We start from the raw sequence: 24404 nt of genomic DNA, 5'->3' as shown, positions 1-24404 counted from the left end.
AAGGAGAAGCCTGGATTCTCCCAGGGCCTGGGCCAGGCTCCCCCACGCCCCTCCACGCCCCTCCACCTCGGAACCAGCCTCGCAGCCCAGCGCCCTCCCAGCCCCGCCCCAGGTCAGGCCAGGCCCATCCTCCCCAGACCAGCGCAGGTCTCCGTCCCCGCAGCTGCTCCAGGCGGGCCTCATCGAGTCCCTCCCCAGGTTTCGCATCTCGGCGCCCCCAGGACGGCCCTGCACGCGTCGGCCGGCCGCGGCGGGGAGCGCCCCGGGCCTGGAGCACCCCGCGGAGCCGCCGGCCGCCCCACTCACCCCTCAGCCCGGGGGGCGGGGAGCTGCCGCGGCGGCCCCTCCGGCTGCGCCTCTCCTCCCCCCTCCCGGCCGCTGCCGTCGCCGCCGCTCAGCCTCGGGCCTGCTCCCGGCGGGCCCGACCCGCGCCGCTTCACCTCGTCCCGCACTTCAGCCGCGGGAGCCCAGTGTCCCGCTTTGACCCGGAAGCAGCTTTCCCAACCTAACAACAACACGTGACCCTGCCGCACGTGTCACGTCCGCTGCGTGCGTGGGAGGGGGCGTCGGAGGAGCGGGTCCTCCCAACCGCGCGGGGTTGCTATGGCGACAGGGCAGGCGGCTCCGGCCGGGCCTGCTCCGCAAACGCACCGCATCTCCTGGGGACACCAGACGAAAAGAGGGGTATAAATTGTCATATTAGAGCGACATGGGCAGACCACAGCCGCGTCTGGGCAGCTGAGAGGCTGCTGCCTTGCAGAAAGGAGTATTGGGCTGAATCTTTGTGGAGACACCTGGAATCTTCGCCTGGTTTTTGTTATTAATTTGCTGTGTGGCCCTGACTGAGTCACTCCCAGTGTCTGGCTTCAGTGCCCTCATCCATAAAATGAGGAAACTATACTAGGTGACCCCTAAACTGTAATCTAGTAAGGTCCCCAACTGGCAGGGCCTGGTGGCTCACACCTGTAATCCCAGTACTCAGAGAGGCAGAGGCAGGTGGATTGCCTGAGACCAGCCTGAGCAAGAACGAGACCCCCATTCTACTAAGGATAGAAAAACCGGCCAGCTGTTGTAGCAGGCGCCTGTAGTCCCAGCTACTCAGGAAGCTGAGGCAAGGGGATCACTACAACCCAGGAGTTTGAGGTTGCTGTGAGCTATATGACACCAGGCACTCTACCCAGGGTGGCAGAATGAGACTCTTGTCTCAAAAAAACACAGAAAGGCCCCAAACTGCTTATGCACGAGGGTGTTGTGGCAGGGTGGCCTCTCCGTGCCCCCTTCACAAGTGACATCCTGAGCTTCCAGCACCAATGTCTCAATAGCAACTTTCATTTAATGCAAACCAACGTACAAGCACCAACTTTGCCTTATTTTTAATTTTTAAAACTCTCCAAAAGTTGGTATTTTGTAGAATTGTAAACGGAAGTTCAGAGAGGTTAAGTGATCTGATCTTCCGAAGACCACCCAGTTAACAAAAGCGACCAGGCTGAGATGTGAAGGCACGGGAGTTCACGCACATGACAATAGGCCAGACTTTTGCTACCTCACCAGATACAGTTTAATAGTCTACCTGATTGCTGGGACGAGATTGCTGTGTGCATCTTCGTCCATTTCTTTTGTAGGAACCCTCAGAGAATAGGAAGGGTGTTGGCTGATCCTGAAGAGAACTCAGCTCTGTATGGACATGCCAGCTGAAGTTCCAGTTGTTGACAAGGTCTTCATGCATAGCGTGTACTTTGTGTGGTGTGTCAGGGAGACACGTGGGGGATGTGCCTTGTGGACACGTGTATATAGGGTTCCTGGCGAGCAGAAAACAAAATTCTTTAGGGGAGACCCAATGGCAACTTACTTACCATCGTCAGTTCCTGGGGACTTGGTTTTGTCATTTTGTTTTGTTTAAAGGAGTAGGTTCAATAAAATTCTCTCGAGGTAAAAGAGAAGATGAGACAAGCATTGTGTCTTAGCTCGCTCTGGTGGGAGGTTTCCTCTCCCTTCCTTTATGGCACCGTAAGAAGTAATGGTTTCGGGGCAGCGCCTGTGGCTCAAAGGAGTAGGGCGCCGGCCCCATATGCCGGAGGTGGCGGGTTCAAACCCAGCCCCAGCCAAAAACTGCAAAAAAAAAAAAAAAAAAAGAAGTAATGGCTTTGGGAGCACTGGGATCATGGGCATGACCGTTGGCATGACTTTAGAGGTAAAGTCATGAAAATAGCAGAGTGAAATATACAGAGAGGAGAAAGAACAAGGTGGATGTGCCTGGATACCTGGTTGACTGACTTATTTCTGAGCTCAGGTACTTTTAGGGATACCCAGGATACTTAGGAGGCTTGATACCCTGTAATCAAGTAGGAAAAAGATAGAAGTGTGAGTTATTACTATAAACAAATAATATATACAATGTACATAAGTAACAAATATGTACGTGAGTATTTGTTTCTATGAAATATTCTTGAGTCACTTTTCTGCCTCTTTTGTTCCCATCTCTCCCTTTACAAAGCACAGGATCAATGTCTCTACCTATCTCCTATCAATCTCCCCACAGACAGCCAAAATTATCTTTCTAAAACTCCTATCTCTGATCGTGTCATTCCCTGGAGCTTAAAACCCTAGCAAGATTTCCTGCGGCTCTCAGGATAAAGTCTACAATTATTAAGGTGCTCCTGAAGGTTCTTCCAGGTCTGCACCCTGCTGACTTCTCCAGCCTCATCTCTTGCCACTGTCTCCCTTCTTCTTTATCTGCTCTTTTCACTCTGGTAGTCGCATTTAAACGTGGCCATTTAAATTTAAATTAATTAAATTTAAGTTAAATTAAAATTGCATCTCCACCGTCACAGGGCACTAGCCACATTTCAAGTGCTAAGTTGCCATGTGTAACTAGTGGCTGTCAAATCAGACAGTGCAGATGAAGTATATTACCATCATTACAGAAATTTCTTTTCTTTTTTTTTTTGTAGAGACAGAGTCTCACTTTATGGCCCTCGGTTGAGTGCCATGGCATCACACAGCTCACAGCAACCTCCAACTCCTGGGCCTAAGCGATTCTCTTGCCTCAGCCTCCTGAGTAGCTGGGACTACAGGCACCCGCCACAACGCCCGGCTATTTTTTGGTTACAGTTCAGCTGGGGCCAGGCTTGAACCCGCCACCCTCAGCATATGGAGCCGGCGCCTTACAGACTGAGCCACAGGCACCACCCATCACAGAAATTTCTATTAGACCTTATTTCTCTGTACTCTCAAAACTTCATGTATGATATATTCTATGAGGATTCCCTCTGCTAAGCCATTTGCTTGAAACATTATTCTTCTACTTCCTTGAGACTGAAAGTATCATGATTGCTATATCCTGGTCTGTTTGATAAGCAGGTAAGCCTCTGTGATGGCAGGAGCCAGATCTATGTGTTTAATTCCTCATTATTTCTAAAGGGCTGTCATATAGGAAAAGGGGAGAGTGGACATTGAACTAAAGTGACAGAAAGTAACAGAAAAGCAAATTCCTGGCCATTTGGTTAGAAATTATTGATGCTTCAATCACTTTGGCCTACATGTGGCAATTTCATATGGTGCACCCTAACAATAAGGAAAAACTTTGGAAAAACTGGAGCTGTTTAGTCAGTTCTGGTTAATTCCCTGTCATTGCAGTAGACAAAGCAAAGGCAGAAACTGCTAGAATTATGTCTCACAATAAGAAGTATATCTTACGTTATGGTCTAGTACATAACAGAAGAATGAAAAGTTTCACAAAGCCATATTTACTCACTGCGATTACATGTGATACATTCTGATAAATTCTATTCTATTCTTTCTTATTCATTTAAAGAATGCTGACCTAAATCCATTAAATTCTTTTTAGAGCCACAACTTGCAATTTGAAAAACACTTTCTGAGGCACATTTCTTAGGCTTCAGCGCCCCTGTAGGTATTACGTAGGTCTTTACAAAAGTTTTGAGACAGACTGTGTTATGGTCTATTATTTCACTTCCAAGGAACTCATCTAACAGCATCCTTTCTGATTCACTGTGCAAGTTTCAACTTGCTCAGTTTACTGGTGTTGCTGCGAGGACTACATTTGTTTCCCTCCACAAGGATTACAAGCTTCTAGAGATCAAGGACAATTCTAAGACGTATTGTTATGGGAAGCGGAAGGCAGCCAGGTGCAATTGATTGCTCTAATTGCTTATACGTTTATAACATGTACCGTATTTGACCTGTATCTTCTGAAGTTCCATAATAAGCTTAACCTTTTATATCTTAATATTGTTCTGAGTTTTTACTATGCCAACCCCGCTTGAGGTATTTTAAATAGCTTACTGTATTTTCTTTAATCCTCACCATGACCTTATGAAATCTGTTTGGTACACTCAGATTTACCACGCAAGACTCAGGTTAAATTGTAAATCCTGCAGCATACAGCTAGTAAACAGCACAGGCCAAATTCATTTTTAGGTCAGTCTGACATTAGACGCTGAGTTCATAATAACTCCACAATCATGAGACATAGTTCTATCATGAAGTTTCAGTCAAATATTTGCATGTCAAATTTAATTCGACAAATGTTCATTTTACATGATCGTGTGCTTTGTACTTTGCTAGGTGGTTTGGGGGGGAAAATAAATATGGCATGATCACACAATGCAGTTGGAAAGATAGTGCATATACATAAATACAAGTGGTGATATTATTTGTAAAAGGGGATAAAGGTATCATCTTTGTGGCTGAAGGCTCTCCCAAGATAGGCAAAAGGAAAAGCACAGAATTATATGAACAGTCCACGTGGATAGCACCAGGGCACAGATGGGAACACGGGGGAAGGGAAAGGCAGCTGCTTCTCTTGAAAGAATCAGGATTGGTTTGGAAATTAAGAGTCTTTAACACCAGTCCTGGTTTTTCCATTGACCAGCTGTGTCTCTAGACCTCTTTCTGCCTAGACCATTATCTACCAAATAACATGGATTGAATAAACCGCATGATGAACCACCCCAAAATTGTGTGTAACACATTGCATATATTAAACGTGTATATAATACACATATACATTTTCAAGAAGAAGTGCCATAGATTCCACCAGATTCATAAAGAAATCCTAACTCAAAAAATTTAAGAGATGATTCTTTTAACTTCTGCAATTCACAGAGTCTATACTTCATTTGTTGTAAACAAATTTGTCAGGAAATGGACCATCACGCCAAGCTTAGTGACCAAGCAAAGGACAGAGATTTTTAAAATTTTAAGCTGGAGAATCATCCCTAGGATTATTTAGAAAGCATAGTATTTCCTAACCGGGCAGAATGTGGTCTTTAAAAAACAACTCACTTTGCTTTTTCTGCAATTTCCCATAGATAGATCATGACAAAAAGCGTAATTTTCAAGGAAGTCTTACATTTATTGAAATCATTTGCAACAAATTGCTAGAAGCCTCACAAATCCCCTTGTTTTTTTTTTTTTTTGGTGCTGTGACTCAGATATGAATCCCTTAATAGGTGTATTGTGAAAAATAACATATATGCAGGAAAGTAGACATAATGTACATAAATGTAAAGCTCAATAAATTATCACAAACACCTATGTAACTCCCCAATTTCCCAAAGCCTCGCTTCATCCCTGTACTCACCCTTTTCCTCAAAGTTAACTAATATTCCGACTTCTAATATTGTAGCTTATTTCTCTGAGTTTTTAAACTTTATAAAAATTAAATGAAATAACTTCTGAACATCTTAAGAGTCATCGACTCGTTGCATGGAGTTGTAGTTTACTTATTCTTGTTGCTAAATAGTATTTCATATCATGCTCTTCTTATCCATCCCACCATTATGGGCATTTGAGTTGTTTCCAGTTTTTGGCTGTATCAATACCTCTTCTATAAACATTATTGTGCTCAACTTGTAGTACACTTATTAACACATTTCTGTTGGGAGATTAGCATTGTCCAATATAAATATGGTGCAAGTTAAGTCCTATATAGTTTACATTTTTCTAATGGCCACATTTTCAAAGTTTCAAAAAGTGAATTAATACAAAAATGTTTGATTTGGTTGATATTTGAGTTCCCTTTTTGTTGTCTTATTTCTTTCAGTAATGTTTTGTATTTTTTCGGTGTAGATTTTTCCTCCCAATTAAGTTTATTCCTACGTATTTTATTCTTTTTTAAACTATCGTACAGAGAATTGTTTTCTTGATTTCAATTTCCGATTGTTCATAGTATATAAAACGCAACTTATTTTTACGTGATGATTTTGCTGAGTTTTTTAGTTCTAATAGTTTCAAGGGGAAATCTTTTGGGTTCTCTACATACAGGCTCATGTCATATGGAAACAGAGATGATTTTACTTCTTCCTTTAAAATGTAGATGTCTTTTTCTTTTTCTGTTTTTAATCTAATAGCTCTAGCTGGTACTTCCAATAATATACTGAATAGAACTGGCAAAAGGCGACATCCTTGTCTTGTTCCTAATTTTAGAGGGAAAGCTTTCAGTCTTTCACCAGTAACTAGAAAGTTAAGCTGTAGGTTTTTTCATATGTAGCCTGTATTATGTTGAAGTAGTTTTCTCCTATTCCTAATTTTCTGAGTGTTTCAAAGAGTGTTGAATTTTTTTTAGATCATTTTTCTGAATCAGTTGAGATGATCACATGGATCTTTTCCTTTATTCTATTACTGTGGTATAATTACATTGATTGATTTTCATATGTTGAACCATCTTTGCATTATGGGGAAAATTATACTCAATTGTGGTATATAATCCTTATAATAACTGTTGAATTACGTTTACTAGTATTTTATTGAGGACTTTTGCATCAATATTCGTAACAGATATTGGTCTGTGTTTTCTTATAGTATCTTCATCTGGTTTGGTGTCAGCACAATCTGATCTCAGAATAAGTTAGAAAGTATTCCCTAGTAAATTTTTTGGAAGAGTTTTAGAAAGAGTGGTATAACTCTTGAAGTTTTTAGTACAATTAACAATTCTGTCTGGTCCTGGTTTTCTGCCTTTGTTGAGAGGTTTGCAATTACTGATTCAATCTCCTTTTGAATTGTAGGTCTATTGAGATTTTCTGTTTCTTCATGATTTAGTTTTGGCAAGTTGTATGTTTCTAAGAATTTGTCCATTTCATTCAGTTATCCAATGTGTTAGTACATGACTATTCCTAGTGCCCTTTTATACAGATGGGGTTGCATACTAATAAAATTGTATGCATTGTAAATCGAAAATACCATAAGTTGAAAATGCATTTTTTTTTTTGGCCGGGGCTGGGTTTGAACCCACCACCTCCGGCATATGGGACTGGCGCCCTACCCCTTGAGCCACAGGTGCCGCCCGAAAATGCATTTTATACACTTAATCTAACAAAAATCATAGTTTAGCTTAGCCTAGCCTACCTTAAATGTGCCAAAAATACTTACATCAGCCTACAGTTGGACAAAATTGTCTGACACAAAGCCTATTTTATAATAAAGGATAGAATATCTCATGTAATTTATTGAATACCATAATGAAAGTGAAAAACAATGATTGCATGGTATTCAAAGTGTATTTTCTGATGAATATGTATCACTTTAGCATGATTGCAAAGTCAACAAATCTTAAGTCAAACACATCATGAGTTGGGGACCATCTGTAATCCTTCTTATTTCTGTGAAATCAGTAGAAATGTCCCCACTGTCATTTGAATTTGTGTCCTCTTATTTTTCTCAGTTAATCTAATTAAAGATTATCGATTTTGTTGATCTTTTCAAAGAACCAAACTGTGGTTTCTCTGTGATTTTCTTTATTGTTTTTCTAGTCTCTTTTATTTATCTCTGCTGTAGTCTTTATTATTTCCTGTCTTCTCATAGATTGGTTTTAGTTTGTTCTTTTCCTAGTCAAGGAAGTGAAGTTGTTGATTTGAGATCTTCCTTCTTCTTTAAGAATTTACAGCTATAAATTCTTAATACTACTTTCACTGCATCTCATAATTTTAGGTATGTTGTATTTTAATTTTCATTTACCTCCACATATTTTCTAATTTTCCTTGTTATTTCTTCTTTGATCCATTGAGTGTGTTTAATTTATACATTGTATTTTTGAATTTTTCATTTTCCTCCTGCTATTGATTTCTAGTTTCATTCCATTATGATAAGATACTATGTATAATGCCAATTTTTTTTTTTTTTTTTTTTTGCAGTTTCTGGTCAGGGCTGGGTTTGAACCCACCACCTCCAGCATATGGGGCCAGTGCCCTACTCCTTTGAGCCACAGGAGCCACCCTATAATGCTAATTTTTATGAACAATATTTACCTTTATTACATGAAAGAAGACATGAGGAAGATTTATTTGTCTTTCCAGGCCTTGGTTTTCCTCAGGTAGAACTCTACCTTCTGGCTCTTTGGCACATAGCCATCTGCTCAGGTGCACTGGCCTGGTCTTGATTCAGTGCGTTCAAGAAGCTTGTCCTGCTGGAACTGCTCCTCCAAAAGACTGCTGATATTGTCTCTTGTAACAGTTTTTGACTTAAAGTCTATTTTGGCTGATATTATTTCATAGTCTAGCCACTTCTGCTCTCTTTTGGTTGCTGTGTGCTTGGCATATCTTTTTATATTCTTTAATTTTCAACCTGTGTCTTTGTCTAAAGTTGAGTGTCCTGTAGAAAGCATAATTGAATTCTAATTTTATTTTTGTTGCAGTTTGGCCAGGGCTGGGTTTGAACCCGCTACCCTCAGTATGTGGGTTCGGCACCCTACCCACTGAGCCACAGGCACTGCCTTTAATTTTATTTTTAATTCATTCTGCCAATCTATGATTTTTTATTGGGGAGATTAATCCATTCAAAATAATTACTGATAGGAAAGGACTTCTGCCATTTGTTACTTTTTCTGTACATGTCTTACACTTTTTTTTGTTTTCCATTTCCTCCATTACTGCTTTTGTGTTTAGTTGATTTTTTGTCCCTTCTTGTGTCCTTATGTGTATATTCTGTAGATACTTTCTTTGTGGTTATGATAGGGATTGTGTATAACATCCTAATATTATAACAATCTATTTGAGGTGATACCAACTTAACTTCAATGCCATACAAAACTCTATCCCTTTTCAGCTCTGTCCCCACTTATGTTATTGATATCACAAATTGTATCTTTATACCATTAACGTAGATTTATGATTTTTATGCATTGGACTTTTAAATCCTATGGAAAATAAAAACTTGAGTTACAAACCAAGATTATCATATTACTGGCTTATATATATATATTTTTTTTTTAAGTGGCTTTTTATATTTTTTTACATATTTACTTTACCAGAGATCTTTGTATCTTTATATATGGCTTGAGTTACTGCCAAGCTTTTTTCATATTAACCTAAAGAATTTCCCACAGCATTTCCTTTAGATAGGTCTAGCAGTCATAAATCCCCCCACCCCCAGTTTATGTTTATCTGGGAATGTCTTATCTTGTTTTCATTTTACAAGGACAGTTTTACCGGATATAGCATTCTTGGTTGACGGTTATTTTCTTTTCATACTTTGAATATGTTATCCCAATGTCATCTGACTTTCAAACTTGATAAGCAATCATCTGATGATCTTATTGAGGATTGTTTGTATGGCCTGAGTCACTTCTTATTTCTTTCAGGATTCTCTTTTTGTCTTTGACCTTTGAAAGTTTGGTTCTAATGTATCTTGGTGTGGATCTTTGTATTTATCTTATTTGGAGTTCATTGAGATGGTTGGATTTTTAGGTTGATATCATTCATTATATTTGGGAAGTTTTTGGCCAGTATTTCTTTAAATAATAATCTTTCTGCCCTTTTCTCTCTTCTATGTATGGGACTCCCATAGTGCATTCCTTGTCCTCTTGACCAAGTGCCTCAGACTCTGTTCACTTTCCTTCATTCTTTTTTCTTACTACTTCTCACACTCAAGAATTTCAATTGTTCTAAATTCAAGTTCACTTATTTTCTTCTGCCTGCTCTTTAGCTCCTGTAGTGAATTTTTCAGTTATTGTACTTTTCAGCTCCAGAATTTGTTTGGTTCCTTTTTGTAATTTCTACTTCTTTGTTAACATTCTCACTTTGTTCATATATTGTTTTCTTGATTTACTTTAGGTCTTTGTCCATGTTTTCCCTTAGGTATTTGAAGATATTTAAGACAACTGTTTCAAAGTCTTTTTTTTTTTTTTTTTTAGTAAGTTTGATGTCTAGGCTTCCTTTGGGATAGCTTCTGTTAACTTATTTTATTCCTTTGAATGAGCAATGTTTTCCTGTATCTTTGTATGCCTGTGATTTTGCTGTTGTTGAAAATTGAACACTTGATTATTATAATGTGGTAACACTGGAAATCATGTTCTTCCTTTTCTCTGAGGGTTGCTACTTTTCTGCTTTTGTTTTTGTTTTAATTATTGAAGGTTTTGCTAGTCTGTTTGGAAACTATTTTTGGAAAGATTGTTTTTTGTCATATGTACTTTTAAGTTTCTGGGTTTTTAAATTCATGTTCAGCTAATATTTTGATTGAGATTTTCTTAAATTCCAGGAGCAAACAAAAGAGAAAGAGAAAGAGGAAGAGAAAGAGAAAAAGAGAAACAACCACCAGTCTTTAATGATTGGTTCTGTGCTGGGGCAGTCCTTCACAGATTAGCTGTATTTTCTCTGAGCATAAGGATAAGCCCCACATGAAAGTTTAAGGTTTTCTGAAGACTTTTCTGAGAATGCATCTTGTCTGGGAGAGTTTTCCCATATATTCAGTTTTTGAATGTTCTGATTTTCCAGAATCTTGTCTCTATTTTTCCTCTGGACTTTAGATGCTTTGTCGTATATTACCACCCAGAATCTCTTGCCTCAGGCATCTGTGGGTTTGCATTCCCTTTATAGCCTTTCCTAGCAGTGCCCACCAGTAATCCCATCTGTTTTCTGAGTTGTGCAAGACAGAGATGACTGAGTCAGTCTTTAAGGTATCTTCAGCCATTTTGTAACATAATAATTTTCAAAAAAGTCTGTTCAGATCTCTCAGTTTCAAGGAGGGGAACTAGAGACTGCTTTGCTGCTGGTCAGAACCAAGATGTCGCTACCACACCAGGAAGGGGGTGGGACAAAGATATGTAAAATGTTACAAAATTTTCCTACTGTTTTGAAGATAATTTTTTCTTGATTGAGTGTTGCTTGATCACCTTTGGCTATTTTCAGAATGCCTACAAAGTTTGGTCAAACAGCTTCTTTTTTGAATACTAAGAACAAACAAATAAATGAGAAAGAGAGTTTGGTCAAACAGCTTCTTTTCTTGACTGTCAAGATCAAACAAATAAATGAGAAAGAAAAAGAGAGAAAGAAATAGAAAGAGAGAAACAACCACCTTTGCCAGTTTTTGTTGTTGTTTTATTTCTGTGTGGAAATAAGACATTAGAGCTTCCTGGTCTGCCATTCTCCTTATATTACTTTAATTTTATTGTTTTCTATTTCTTTTGTCATCTACAACCTTCTTTCTAGAATCATTGTCCTTCTGTGTGACAAATACCCTCTAGTATTTCTCATAGGAATGGACTAGCAATGATGATGGCTCTCACTTTTATTTGCCTTGAATAAAGGACTTCACTTAATCTTTGTCTCTCAAAATGATATTTTTGTTAATTCAGAATTATAGATTGGTGGGATTATTTTTAATCAATACTTTGAAAATATAATTCTGTTATTTTTTAGTTTCCTGTTGAAAGTGAAAGGCCATCGGTTTTGAAAAAAAATTATCAACTATATTTTCAAATTTGCTTTGATACATTTGTTCTTTCCTTCTCAGACTCTGTTCATGTGTACACAAGTTTCTCTATATGTCTCCTATAACTGTTATACTCACTTAGGAATTTTTCATATATTTGCCTCTTCATCATCTTTTACAGATATTTTCTTCTAACTTATCTTCCAGTTCATTAGTTCTCTCCCCGGCTGTCTGTCATTGGCTATGCAATTCATCCATTCGGTTCTTAATTTTTTTAATTTTACAAGTTATATATGACTTGCTGCCAAAATTCTCATTTTTCTTTTTGAATATTTTAATCATAGTTATTTTAAAGTCTGTGTCTCAAATCTTATTATTTGGAACCCTTGTGGATATGATTCAATTGTACATGCTTCTCTTGGTTTTCTTTCATGTTTTCTTATCTCTTCACATGTCTGATTAGTTTTGATTAAAGGAGATCTATGGTAAGTTAAAAATTATAATTATAATTTGAGGCCTAGGAGGATCTATATTTGTTTTGGGCAATTAGGAGCACAAATCATCTTGCAATACCTTAATCCAATTTCAGACTTTATTTGAATTTGGATTCAAAATATTAGTGAGCTCATCTCCTTCCAGTTTATCCTTTCTTCTAAGAAGTAGAAAGTAGCTCTTTAAAACCTAACCAAAACATGGCGAGTTATTAGGGCCTTCCTTTTCAGGGGTTGGACAAGATTTTGTGTCCGTTTTGCCTTTCTCCTCCCAGAAGATTGTCAAAAGCACTGCTTAGTTTATACGCCTCTCAGTAGTCTCTTGAATCAGCAGACACTACCAGGGGAAAACAGCAACAGTGCCTCTCTGAGTTTTTGTCTTCCCTTGAATCTTGGCTCTTTTCATTTCTTTATTAGTTATCTGATGCCTACTTTTTTTAAAGCATATTTAAAAAAAAATTGTCTAGCATTTTAATTCTCTTCAAATGGAGACAGTTAATATTGTTTAGTTCTCTGTTGTAGAAATAGAAGTCTACTCCTTTTTTGGTAGTTTTACTAATAGCTGACTCTGCTCAAGAAATGTAGTGGGAATGGATATGAGAAACGAGAAAATTTTAGAGAGCATTTTGGGCTTACTAATAATAGTAACTAAACCATTGTTCTTAACTTTTCATGTACTTACTCATCTAGCTTCTAAATATATTTTTATGTGAACTCAAGGTACTTTTCTTTATTAAGTAAAGATTAATCATTAAAGGCTACCACACCTACAATGTGGTGGCTCACACCTAGACTCTTAGCACTCGAAGAGTCTGAGGTGGGAGGATCCTCTGAGTTCAGGAGTTCAAGATCAGCCTAGCAAGAAACAGACCCTGTCTTTACTAAAAATAGAAGATCAGTCAGGCATTATGGCCAGCATCTGTAATCCTAGCTACTCAGGAGGCTGAGGGAGGAGGATCACTTGAACCCAGGAGTTTGAGGTTGCTGTGAGCTAGGCAGATGCTATTGCACTCTAGCCTGGGCAGCTTTATCAAAAAAAAAAAAAAAAAAAAATTTATATATAAAAATAGGGAATCTTTCTGAAAATGATATACTTCCAGATCAGTATTTTGCTAACAATGTTCGGTAACTAGTTCAATACTTTGACAAAATTGTTGGTAAAAAAATAATTGTTGAATAAATTAATGAATGAATAATGTTGGAACATAATCGAACTAGTGATTATTGAGCTAAACTTTAAAGAATCATTTGTAGGCCAAACCAAAGTGTTCATAGCAATGTTTTCTGATTTAAACAGTGGCTCATAACAACGCAGCTGCTTGGGTACCCTGTTGTCCTCCACTCTCTCTGTAAACATTTAGCTCACAAGGTTGTATCCCAGTAAGCATTGCTTCCAAGCCAGGAACTTGTCCTAGATGAGCCTGGCTTGCCACTAAGATTAAATATTGCTCATAGGTATCCATCTGTCTTGCCAGGTTTAGCTGTTCCCCTACCTTAGGTGGTTGCATTGGGCTCTTTGAATATGTCATTTTAAATAATTGCAGCAATTTTGAAATAACACTACTTACAATTACAAATATCGCAGCCAGTATTAGTCCAAAAGATTCGGCCAACTTTTGAGGCACTGGGAAGATAACTTTCTCCAATATAAAATTCTCCTGTTATATGTTACTTCATTATTTATATATTAGAATTTTATAGCTATTTTTCACTATAATTTTTAAAAGTCCTGTATTTTTTAAGCTTGGCTGTTCTCCCATGAAGTTTTACACAAAGGAAATAAAATAGACTACTGAAAGGCGAAAGGAATGAGAAAAGGAACGGGTCAGGAGGAACTTTGGAAGCGCTGATGGTGCTATCCCATACATTTCACATGGAGAAGTTCTATAACCATAGACATCACCTCCGTGTTAGTGGACCAGTTTTCCATTACATTAACGACTTTTCCTTATTTAATGACCTCATTTACTGATTTTTGTGGGTTCTCACAGTTTTGGAGAATGTCCACAAATTCTCTGATACTCCTTCCATTGAGTGATGAGATATGTGTCCTCTCTTCTTGAACCTGGATGAGATTTTGGACTGCCTCAGTGAAGTAAAATGCCATGTACTACCGCCTTATTGGTGGTGGTGGTGGTGGGGCACTTGTGTTTAGAACTCAGCCACCACGCTGTGAGGAAGCCCATGTAGACACATGTGAAGGAACCCTGGCCAACAACTCTGGCTACGGCCTCAACCAACATCTAACATCGATAATGAGACATAGGACAAAATGAGCCTCCACATGTTTCTGGTCCCCAGTTTTAAGTCACCCCCAGCTTTTGAGCACTTTCAGCAGAGGCCTCAGGTATTATGTAGCAGAGACGAGCCACCCTACTGTGTCCTCTGTGAATTCCTGATTCACCATATTAATAAACATAATGAGAGGGTGTTTTATGCAAACTAAGTTTGGGGTAGTTTGCTGCACAATGGGGAATGAACGCACTCATCGTTGGACTGGAATGGGCATGACTGACTTTTCCGGCTCATCTTCCATTGTTCTTCCTACTCCTCTAGTCTTTGCCTCCCCACCCCTTTGCCACACCCCCACCCCTTGTATGCTCTCCCTTACTTGGGCATCTCAGGCATTTGCATATTTCCTGGGCCTTTGCTGGGGCTATGCCTTCTTCCTGGGCTTCAGCATCAGGAAGACCTGGCTTTGAGTCCCATCAGGAGACCACTTTATAACAGAGTTATCAACATCTCTACTCTTCACCAGAAAGATGGAGATCACAAAGAACCTATTCATGGATTCAATGGCTAAAGCATGTAAAGTTCTTAGTGGCTAACACATAGTAAACATTCAATAAATGTTATTATAAGTTCTTTCTATTCTCTCAAGTGAGTTTCTATTGAACATCAAGACCTCAATGAAACCTTTTAAGTCAGAGCTCATATGTCAATTTCTGTGTGAAGACATCCCCACCTACCAGACAAAATTAAATTGTTCTTTCCATTATGCTCCCAAGTACTTCATACGTTCTTCTATTACAGCTTTTGACAAATAACTTTTTACATATATGACCTACATTAAATCCTAGATTCCTCAAGGAAATGTTTTAAGGCAAAGACCTCACAAAAGTAATGAATGTCCTTGCCTCTTACATGTATGTATATATATATGTGTGTGTGTATTTATATGTGCTGTGTATGTACAGCAAATATAGTCGGGAAGGGGAAGAAAATAATTGGTTATGTGTGTATGGCTATGTCAGGTTAAGACTCAAGAATTTACAGAACCTGGGTCCCTGTTTCAAATAATCTCTCCACTCACAAGATTTCTACTTTTGAACTTTGTTGATGACTATAAATTAATTGTGGACATCATGTAAGGGGCGATGTTTGGTGTTTTATTAGTTCATCCTTGTCTGTTATACACCAGTCACTATAGAAGGTGCCATACAGTTTAGATGCCCATGGTTCAGCAATATACTCACTTCCTTGCAAAGAGCCTTCTTTATTTCTGTGTCCATCTTGCATGGCAAACCTCAGATGAACCCAACTGTTTCAGTACCAGAGGAGCTGAACCCTGCCAGGGACAGTCACATGACCAAGCCCATGGGCAGCACTTTAACTTCATCTCCAGCTATAAGCAGCCACTCGGTTCCGCCCTTTCTTCTTACTGACCTTTTCTAATTTCCTGACCTCAAGATGTCTCTCTTTGTCCTCAGACTTCCTATATCCCTCATCTTCTTTCCTGCTGAGCTGACTTCAGCTTCATCAGGAAAAATAAACACCACCAATATGAATTTTCATATCTTCCTACTCCTTGCCTAAAAAAGTTGAGGTCAGACAACTAAGCTCTCAAACTTGTCTTAGAAAAAGTGCTGTAAATCTCATTGCTGAAAATCACTACAGTCACCTGATGGCAAAGGAGAGCCTTTCCAAGGGGACCGTAGTGATACTCAGCAATGAGATATGTAGCACTTTTCTAGGATGAGTTCGCAAAGGTAATTGTCCAACCCTGTACACTTGCCTCCATTTCTCCACTTGCTAGAATGGAGGCTGCATCCCTTCACCTATCAAAGACTAGTTTTGCCATTTGTGCTCTGGAATGTTTTCTGCTGTCACCCGCTCCCGGCCTTGGACTTTCCACCTCTTTTCATGCTTCACCAATCTCTTTCTCCCTACTAGGTCATTCTCATCACCACGTAGCACGCCGTGGTGTTTCCCTGCTCCTTGACGTCACATTCTATATCCTTTTCCCTGCTGCTCTATTTTTATGCTCCTTTCTCAACAAAATTTGTTTAAAATTGTCATTACGCATGTTATCTCTGCTGCGTCTCTCACCATTCACTCTTCAGTTTTCTCCAATCTGGTTTTTCTACCACCCTCCACTGAAACTGTTCTTGTGAAGATTGCCAACGGGCACATCTCTATTTTTACGTTAAGTTCACAGTAGCATTTGTGAATGGGTTCGCTTAACCCTGCCCTTGGCTTTGGCCTCTGGGATATCATTTGCTTCCAGTTTTCCTGTTTTTACATTGACGGCTGCTTCTTAGTCTGCTTGACTAGCACATCCTCCTGAATCCTACTTCCAAATGTTAGAGTTGCTTAGGGTTCAATTGTAAGACCATTTTCTTCTCTCTTTTCTCTGTCTGGTTTCTCCCTAGGTTTTGCCATCTATTGTCCTGTTTTTTGTTTGTTCGTTTATTTGTTTGTTGTTGTTGTTGTTAAAGTTTGGTCAGGGCTGGGTTTGAACCCACTACCCTCAGTATATGAGGCCAGCACCCTACTCACTGAGCCACAGGTGCTGCCCAATATTGCCCTGTTTTTAAATAACATCTGCAGGATGAATTCTTTTTTTTTTTTCCAAACAGATTTATTTTAATAGAAAAACATTGAGCAAGTGCTCAAAGGGCAGGATGAATTCTAAATCACCAGCCTGGACAGCTGTGGGCTACCAGATTTGCATATCCAACTGCCTCTTTAATATTTTCATTGAGATGGTCCCTAAACATCTCAAATTTAACAGACCCCCGTGGGACCTCTCATCCCACTCCCTTCATCCCCTCCCAATCTCATCTTCCCCATTTTAGTAAACAGAGTCACTTTCCACACCAATTACTAACATGAAGCTTGGTTTTGACTCTGCCAAATGCTGTCTACCTCCAAAATGTACATCTATCTCTGTAGATAAGTGGCTCAGATAAGCACTCTGTAAATATGCATACAGTGAACAAACAAATAAGAGAAAGATCAATATGTTTTTCCACTCGCAAAACTTTGAAACAGGTTGCTGGGAATGTTGTGATATGGGAAGTTCATATTCTCATTGCCAGCAAGGTAAGAAGATGCTGAAACTAAAGCACACAGAGCTTAATTAGAGTAGCTGCCTCCTGCAGGTGGTAATAAGGATTAAATAACACAATCCCCGTAAAGCACTTAGGTAGGTACTCTTCGTATCATTCCCATTTTACAGATGAGAAAAATGAGGCTTAGTGAAATTATGCACAGCAATTTGTCGAACGTAGTAGGGTTGGGGTTTGGATCCAGGAGCCTGACTCCAGAGCCTGTCTCTTAACCATGAGGCTGTATTGAGATCATCAGGGCAATGCATCCCAAAAGAAGTAAGGATTAATGAACACACCATAGGCTAGATATTTTTTTAGGGATAAAAATGGGGACTACTGTGTCCTACTTTATGGCAGCTAAAATTCCTACAAATTCCTGGGAAACTTCTCCATAGACCTCTCCTTCACAAGACTTTGCTCTCCCTTTTACTTCATTAATTGTACAATTTAAAAAGAAAGTCAATTCAGCATTTTGAGAAAAATGAGGTGTGAAGGAAGGAACCTTTCCTCACCTCTCTTTTAGGTTAAAAAATGAACATTCTTTCCTCATGAAATTGCATCCATCTTCACAGCACCTCACCAGGATTTGGCCTAAAAACAATTGCAAAAAGTAAACTGTGACCAAATTAGCAGAAGAATTATGAAGGGAAACAGACCCCAGCAAGGGGAGATCAGTGTGCCTTTCCTAAAAGGGGGAAATGCACCTGGTTCAGAACTGAGGCCCCTCACCTTGTTGTTGGTCATGTTGTTGAGTTACGTACATGTCTGTCCATCAGGGACCAGGAACATGATTTGAGTGAGTTAAGATATACCCTTGAACCTAGAGCAAGGCTTTATATATATAATTCTTTTTCTAAGAAAAGCAGACACACCAGAGAGCAAAAGGAAAGTAAAAAGTGTTGCAGTGGTTCTTCAAGCATAAAGATCAGAAGGATGGAAGGAGGAGGTCTTGACTCTCTGCCCCATTAATCATCTCGCTTAATGTCTCTGATTGGAGTTGCTTTTGTCTTTTTTTGCAGCATACAAAATAGACTTTTGCTTACACATCAACAGTGCTACCCCATCCCAGATAGTATCTCACTAGGAAAATGGAACAAAAAAAAAAAAAAAAATCGCTTTTTTGAACGTTTTTCTTTTAGCAAGTTCCCAGCAGGTCTCAAGCAGCACTTTAACGCCTCAATTCCTGAGTTGCAACAGTATATTATAAATGATGTGGTGGAAAAAACACTTTCTTAGAATCTCGATGAGAGTTAAGAACTTAATTGCCTTTGTAAGAGCTGCATTTAAACTTGTGTCTATAAGGGTTTTATGGGAGAATCAAAACTTTAGACTGGTCGGCTCTCTATTAATCTATTCTTAGCCACCTGGAGTGACATCATTTTTGCATAATTTCTTTAATAATTTAGTATGGAACATTGTATAGATGTAAGTCAATGTAACTGTGCATCTATGTATATGTGTTTTTCTAGCTGAAAGTAAGAGGAAAAGAAAAAAAAAGGGCAGGAACAAAAGGGACCCCAGAGTGAAGGTTAAAAACGTACACAGTGATGACACACGCATTTTACAGATGGACTTCAAATTTAGCTCTCCAGATATTGATTCAAAAGTGAAAAGAACCTTGTCAGTTCCCAGTATCTGCAGGATAAAACCAAATTGCTGAAGGGATTTTTAGCTATTTTCAGCTCCAAAATCAGATAGATATTTTTCCCTAGAGATCTGGGGATGCACACTGTAGGATGCAGTGAACCTCATGGTCAAAAATGTTTTTTATGACAGAGCCGGTGACTTTCACTGGGTTTCTTCTCAGCTAACAGCCTCCCCCCAAAGGGTAATGCCATAAGGATAATTCTGCAGGGGTTCAGTATAATTAGTTCTCAGTCCATATAATCAGCTCTCTGATGATCAATATACAAACAATAAAGTAAATTGAAAACAGAAACGATATTAACAAAATAGACCAGCTAGTGATCACCTGAATATAAGAAGTTCAGTTTACCACTAAATGCTTTACAGACAGCTTTTGATGAGTTTGTCGAGTTTTCTGTTTCTTTCCCATGAGTACCATAAATATTTTGGAAGGAGGATGCAGCTATTAACAGCCTGGAAAAGTTTAATTACCACCACCATAACGCTACTGTTTCTCAGGCACTTATTTAGCAAAACCTGTACACATGAACTTGACATATGTGAATTCTCCCTGCAACACTGCAAGAGGTTCTTTCATATTTATTTTTATTTTTTTGAGACACTATGTCGCCCTTGGTAGAGTGCCATGGCGTCACAGCTCACAGCAACCTCAAACTCTTGGGCTTAAGTGATTCTCTTGCCTCAGCCTCCCAAGTAGCTGGGACTACAGGCGTCTAGCACAACGGCCAGCTTTTTTTTTTTTTTGTAGTTGTCGTTGTTGTTTAGCAGGCTCAGGCTGGGTTTGAGCTCACCAGCCCCAGTGTATGTGGCCGGTGCCCTAACCACTGAGCTATAGGCACCAAGTCAAGTATTTTTATTTTTCAATTGGAGATTAGAGTTATTAAAGAAAAGTCCCCAAAGCACCACCAGCTCAGAAGTGGTAGAAGCTGAATGGACTGAGTTCTGACTTTCCATTATCCCATGTCACTGCTGTATCTCTGTATTTCTACAATTTAATTAGCAGGTAACTCTCACCCCCGCTCCCCCAACTCCCTCCACCTGGCTTCTTCCAATCACTTTCTATTTTAGACAACTCCCTTTTCAAATGACACATAGGCCTAAAAATCATTTGGGGAAAAAAATTAGTTTGTTAATCTTGAGTAGATTTTATACCTGAGTAGAGGAAACAAAACAAAAAACGTCTCTATCCTTTTTTTGGTTGGTAACAGCAGTGCAATCTGAGTTCTTGAGTCCAGATTTCTGTTGACTGAGACATTCTCGTTAAAAACCACTTACCTGCACTCCTTGAACTAGGTTACTGCTGCTTTGATGCATTTGTGATGGGGAGTTGTTTTTTGGTTTTTCTTGCTGGCATCTGTTTGTATTCACCAGTGCTAGAAGGAGTGGCTCTCTCCATATATAACAAATGCTCCCAAGTCATGAGCCCCTTAAAGAAAAGCTTTTTTTGCTCACCTAAAATCAATAGTTCAGCCTCTTCAAATGCCTGAGGCCACGTTTGTATAATTAAGTACATTGCTTTGAAAGAAGGGTTGAGCAAGTGTTTTTGCTGGTCAATGATTAAACTTGAGTGACAGTGTAGCTCACCTGAGCTTCTGGGGTTTTCACTCATATTGTAAAGACTTAGCCATATGGAAGTATGTAGAGCTGGTTTATTCACTTTTACAATTGTGAATTGTTTCATTATATTGATTAAATTGTAGTTTAAAAAAAAATCCCTTTATTGGCACACCTTTAAATTGTTTCCAGGGTGTTTTTGTTCTGTTTCTGTTTTATCTGTTTTGCTAGTATAAACTGCTGCAGTGAATATTCTTGTTCATGCCTACTTGTGAACATCTGTAAGAATTTTTCCAGAGTATATTACAAGATATGGGATTGATGGTTCACAGAGGATTTCTCACTTGACCTTTACTAGACATGATCAAAGGACTGTCCAGTTCACAGCAGATGTCTGAGAGTTTCTAATATCTCACATCTTTACCACCTCTTCGTACTATCAAATTTTTATTTATTTACTCTACCTGACGGGTATGACATATCATTTCGTTATTGTTTTGAACATCTTCAAGTGTTGGGAAAAAAGATAATTTGGTAGCTTCGCTTTCTAAATAAGAACATAGTCCTATTCTAAATGAAGTAGATAATTCATGAGAAGAACTCATTCAACGATGTTCTATTGACTATGGTAAAGTACATCAGTTATTACCAGAGCTTTGAGCACTTGTAGGTAAAAGGCAAATGAATTACTGGTATTAGAATTTTGACAAATTATAAAAAGTTCTTTCTCTTTTCCCATGCTACATACCTTTTTCTATTCAGATTGGGTTGTGAATTTGGTGCTACCCAAAAATAAATAAATCAAGACTGGCACCCGTTTGCAGGGAGAAAGAAGTTGCTTAAAATTTGATGGCTTTAGACCAGTGGCTCTCAACCTTCCTAATGCCATGATGCATTTTCATTGTTACAAAGGGGTCGCGACCCACAGGTTGAGAACCGCTGCTTTAGACGGTGGCCTGAATCTCCAGAAACATGCTTTAAGATGTTCTCAGTTGCTTGGGATAGCAGCTTTGGCCTCTGCCACACAGGGGCAGCTGGAAGCTAGGCAGGGAGGTGGCTGTTAAGGGGCTCTATGAGGATGGACGATGCTCTGGAGGGCAGTCACCACTCCTGAGCCCAATTATTGACCTTTTACTGTGTCTATTTTCCCTTTGTTATCTCTGAGCCTTTTAGTTAAACCTTGTTTTGCCATTTGAGCCTTGTTGCAGCTCTGCAGAGAATTAAGGGAGAAGTCTTAAATCCACTTGACTCCCACTTGCGAATGAGCAAAAGTGACACCAGAAACAAAGATGGAAACAGTGATTTGTGACGAAATTCCAAGGGGAAGATGAGTCTTGAGGGAAATCTAGGGTTATCAAATCCAGTCCTATGTAGAGCCCACCTCTATCCCAATCTTGGAAGATTTTATTTAAGGAAACTGAGGATTCTTACACTTAAGTTTCCGACCTAGGCTGTGGCTGCGGAAATGAGTCCTAGCTGACTCTACTGTGAAATAAGCCCCGAATTCCTTCATTTCCAGGGAGTCAGCGTGATGTGGAAGAAAGGGCAGGATCTTTGAAGCTTGGCAAACTTGAGCTCACCTCCATGCTGGGAGATGTTTGTGAACTTTAGCAAAATGCTTGAATTTCCCGAGCCTTCAAGTCTTCATCTTTAAGCTGAGGTTAACAAAACTACTTTTGAGAGTTAATCTTGAGGAATTAATATGATAACTTACGCAAAAGTGGCCATTTTATGCCTGGACATGAAAAAAATGTTAGTTCCCTTCCTTCTGACCTCCCTACTTTGCACCCGTGTCTTGGGAACAACTTTCCCACAGCACCTGCTGGCTCCACAGCCCACAAGGATCTTGGGACTGGTCTTCTGGCACCAGGCCTTATGAAACCCTCCATAAATGTTGACCTTTTCTTTGTCACATTGTCCCTGCTATCAGGTAACAACTGACTTATGATGATTAACTGAATATTATGTGTATACCTCCTTAACCCAAAGAAATAACTCTACTGTTGGCAATTTCAGGTACCACACCAAGGATATGAGGAGAGGCAGTGTTTGGGGGGACAGTGGAATTTTGCAGTTATTAAAACCAACCTCCAGATCATACTTCAGGACAAGTATTGGTGTTCAATTTAAGCAAATGGATTTTTCCAGGAACAATTGATGTCCTCACCTGCTCATGGGCAACTTCCTCTCCTCACAACCAAAAGAAACTTAGGATTATGAATGTCCTTGACACCCTTTGGTCTTAAATTAAAATGCCTTCAATGGCTGGTGGCTTGGATGGCAACTAAGGAAACTTTCATCTCTCAGTTACCAATTCAAATTTTCCCCTGCAACAGCTTTCTTCTCCAGGAAGAAGGCAGTGTCTGATAAGGAAGGCAAACAGGGACTTAGCCCTGTCCTCACCCTTGGACACTGTGCTAGCTGGAAACATCCTTCCCTCGGGCATGACGGCCTCAGTGGAGAAACTGAAGATCAAATAAGTTTAATCTCTGACCCACTAGCTGCCCACCTAGCAGGGTTCTGTCTTTAGGGCAAGAGGGATCTGAAATAAACCATGCTGTTCTCATCACAGTGTTCTTCCACCGTAGGAGGCTGTCGGCTGCTTAGGGCTATCAATCTGACATACTTCTCTAGTCCTACAAGGAGACTGAAATACCATATAAGTCTTATTCCAACATTTCTCAAATCATGTGAGTATTACCAAGCATGAAATTATCATCTAAAAACTCAATTTTAAAGAGTTAGTTCTTTGGGAGAAATAAGAAAGAACATTTCCTCCTGTTTACTCCAAGATTTACACCCCCCCACCCATAGTTTGATTATTGTATTTTAATCTTTAGAGATTAGGCTTCAGTTTTTCACCTAGACTCCAATTTGTTCATAAATCTCTTCATTTTGTGTAATTTAAATGTTTTGGCCAACTTCATGGTTTAATAATGAGAAATAAAATGGGAACCTTAATGACTACTAAGAAGGGAATTTTCATTTCATTTGGAATTAAAAGAGCTGTTAAAGGGGCGTACATCCCATCTGACAAACTGCCACTGCCTTAGCTAGAGCGTGCCAAATGTGGCTGGGTGTTATTCGTTTCTTTACACTCAGGGTAATTCTCTTATAGGATTACGTGAAAATCCTTCAAATCCAGCCCTGCTTACATCCACCTGATTGCTATGGCCCTATTGATCAGCTGGGCACTATTTGTCGAATGCAGGCCATCTGAGAAGCCCCAAGGCCCCTGCAGTGTCACTCCATGCTGCCCAGCAGAGCCAAGGCAAGTTACCCAGCTCCAAAACGCTTCAACACAAACTGTACAATGGGGGCCCCGAGACCACAGTGATCAGATAACCAGCCGTGGAGAGTCCTGTTTCAGCACTTGCACCTGAGCAGACTCAAACTTAAAAGAGAGAGAACTATACAAAGTTTTAAAGCCCCTTTCTAGTAAGTTTACCACGGGAGAAAGATATCCAGAGCATGACTGTGTAGCCTAGAAGTCCCTCCTTGTCCCAGAGCTAAGAGGAAACACTAGCTGGGTAATTCCCCCTGTGAAGAGCGAGAGCTCTGGTTTCTTTGGCTTGTACAGAATACAGTGGGTCCTCTGAGACAGTCAGGGGAGAGACCGCTTGGCACCGGGCAGAAGAATGGAAACTGTCTTGAGATAGACAAGCCCATTTCTTCTGGGGGCTTACTGGATGGTTAGGAAAACATAATCTCA

General features: G+C 39.6%; 1 protein-coding gene across 3 annotated transcripts in view; it reads right to left on the bottom strand.

Annotated features, from left to right (window-relative positions):
- Window positions 1-20569, bottom strand: part of TBCEL (tubulin folding cofactor E like) — a 97221-nt gene extending 76652 nt beyond the window's left edge. For 2 of the 3 annotated variants that reach the window (XM_053594534.1, XM_053594535.1), the window contains exon 1: window positions 20414-20569. The gene's annotated coding sequence lies outside the window, so the exon portion shown is untranslated. Of the gene's footprint in view, window positions 1-306; window positions 492-20413 lie in introns of those variants that run through there. The other variant, XM_053594532.1, reaches the window with a different exon arrangement.
- Window positions 20570-24404: the final 3835 nt, after the last annotated feature.

The sequence above is a fragment of the Nycticebus coucang genome, chromosome 6 (genome assembly GCF_027406575.1).
Source record: "Nycticebus coucang isolate mNycCou1 chromosome 6, mNycCou1.pri, whole genome shotgun sequence".
Taxonomy (NCBI): Eukaryota; Metazoa; Chordata; class Mammalia; order Primates; family Lorisidae; genus Nycticebus; species Nycticebus coucang.
Note: the sequence above shows the minus strand (reverse complement) of the source record. Positions and strands in the feature narration are given on the sequence as shown.